A 2,738-nucleotide genomic window follows, 5' to 3' on the forward strand; every position below is an offset into this window, starting at 1 on the left:
GACTGCAAGAAGATCCAACCAGTCCATTCTGAAGGAGATCAGCCCTGGGATTTCTTTGGAAGGAATGATGCTAGAGCTGAAACTCCAGTACTTTGGCCACCTCATGCAAAGAGTTGACTCATTGGAAAAGACTCTGATGCTGAGGGGATTGGAGACAGGAGGAGAAGGGGATGACAGAGGATGAGATGGCTGGATGGCATCACTGACTCGATGGACATGAGTTTTGGTAAACCCGGGAGTTGGTGATGGACAGGGAGGCCTGGCGTGCTGTGATTCACAGGGTCACAAAGAGTCGGACACGAGTGAGCAATTGAACTGAACTGAACTGAGGTGCCAGAACAATGGAAACAGTGACAGACTTTATTTTCTTGGGCTCCAGAATCACTGCAGATGGTGACTGCAGCCATGAAGTTAAAAGATTCTTGCTCCTTGGAAGAAAAGCCATGACCAACCTAGACAGCATGTTCAAAAGCAGAGACATTACTTTGCCGATAAAGGCCTGTCTAGTCAAAGCTATGGTTTTTCCAGGAGTCATGTATGGATGTGAGAGTTGGACTATAAATAAAGCTGAGTCCTGAGGAATTGATGCTTTTGAACTGTGGTGTTGGAGAAGACGCTTGAGAACCCCTTGGACTGCAAGGAAATCCAACCAGTCCATTCTAAAGGAAATCCGTCCTGAATATTCATTGGAAGGACTGATGCTGAAGCTGAAACTCCAATACTTTGACCACCTAATGTGAAGAATTGACTCACTGGAAAAGACCCTGATGCTGGGAAAGATTGAAGGCAGGAGGAGAAGGGGAGGACAGAAGATGAGATGGTTGGATGGCATCACCAACTCAATGGACGTGAGTTTGAGCAAGCTCCGGGAGTTGGTGACGGACAGAGAAGCCTAGCGTGCTGCAGTCCTTGGGATCTCAAAGAGTTGGACATTACTGAGCAACTGAACTGAACAGAGGTGACAGAAAGTGTTGCCTTTGGAGCAGCCAACCCATAACAACCCTGATGAGGAAGCCAGGGTTATAAACATGCCAGCCAGTCTCCAAGCTCCTGCTGGTGCCTCCAGGTACTCAAATCCAAATAAAATCCAATCCTACAGGTTAGACTGTGGGACAGGAGACAGAGCAGAGAAGGCAGAGACTGGGTCAGAGATGCAAATGGAAACCAGCATGACATAGTGCACGCTTGATAAATGAAGTGAATAATTGGATTCTGACGTTAAAGGCTTCTCTGGTGGCTCAGTGGTAAAGAACCTGCCTGCGATGCAGAAGACCCAGGTTCCATCCCTGGGTTGGGAAGATCCACTGGAGAAGGGATTGGCTACCCACTCCAGTATTCTTGCTTGGGGAATCCCATGGACAGAGGAGACTCCCAGCTGCCACTGCCTGTTTTGAGACCCATGACCCAGGTCCCACTCGGCACTAACTCTTTCTTTTCTCTCTCTTGCCCTCATAAGTAATTGTCTTATGTCTGAGCCATGTTCTATCTATTTTTCTTTTCTCTGCGTATATTTTGTTTGGCATTGCTTAACATCTGTAGAGGATGAAGGGCATCCTGACTGGAAAGCCAAGCATTGTTATTATACTTTGTATCTTAAATCATGGAAAATTCATTCCTTTCTCCTTGTAGGGTCTGTTCTGCAATACACTGACATTGTGTCTTTCTTACTTTTCATGCACAGCAAAACCAGAACTTACCTTTCAGATCATCACAGTATCCCTTTTCTGAACTCCGAAACATAGTTATTCCATGAGGGAAACAGGCATGGGAGAGAAGACCTTTGATGTTCAGGGGCTTCACCTGCTGTCTCTACCTGCCCCCAGCCCCGCCTGGGAGGAGGAGCACATGCCGAGGTCATGTGTACTCTCCACTTGCAGAATTTAATGCCGCCTTGTCAGCATGTTTCTCCTTACGAGTCACCCTAAGTCACTTTTGCTTCCCCTTCCTTCTCTCCAGTCTCAGTGGAAATGAACAGCTGGCTGGCCATCCTTGCTCCCCTCCTCCCCTCTCCTCTCCTCGGGAGCAGAGTCCTTTTGTAGCAAGAGATCATTCTTTAGTCACTCTGGAGCCATTTCTCTCCCTGGATGACTCATATCCCTTTCTTGAAAGTCCGACCTCGGTTTTATCATTCTGAGCGGTTAGTCATCAGATGGCTTTTCTTTGAAATCCTCCCTAAGCGCTTTTCCTCGCTAAGGTCCGAATGAGTTGGTTACTCTTTTGCAGAGCATTTCCAGGAGGGCTGAGACCATAATCCTTTTCATAATTCTTAGGATAAAAACATAAAACCCAATGAAGTAAACCGCTGACAACTGTGCCCTGACAAATAAGGAAGCAAATACATGGAGTTGGGGGATTACCCTCATTTCTCTTAAATATTCCGTTATGTTTCTTGCTCTGAACCAGGTCCTTACCTGCTAGGCTGCTGTCCTCCCTGATGTCCATTTTCTCCTTTGTAATCAAACCCTTAGTTATTGGCTGGACAAGAGACCCCTCAGAGTAGGGACTCTTTCTTAGGCTCCTTCCTAGCTCAATGGGACTGTGATCAGCGGAATGATATAGGAAATGTTGCATGTGAGTACTGACAAATAATTTTAAAGGGTAAGCACAGGCCCTGTGACCCTTTCTCCCTTCTCCTTGCCTGGAAAAGGAGATGAGATGGTAGAGACCAAGCACCTTCAGGGGCCACGAGGATGCTGTCTGCAGAGGAAGAGCTGTACAACTATCGGCCTGGACCCAGA

This window comes from Ovis canadensis, chromosome 10, assembly GCF_042477335.2.
Source record: "Ovis canadensis isolate MfBH-ARS-UI-01 breed Bighorn chromosome 10, ARS-UI_OviCan_v2, whole genome shotgun sequence".
Classification (NCBI taxonomy): domain Eukaryota; kingdom Metazoa; phylum Chordata; class Mammalia; order Artiodactyla; family Bovidae; genus Ovis; species Ovis canadensis.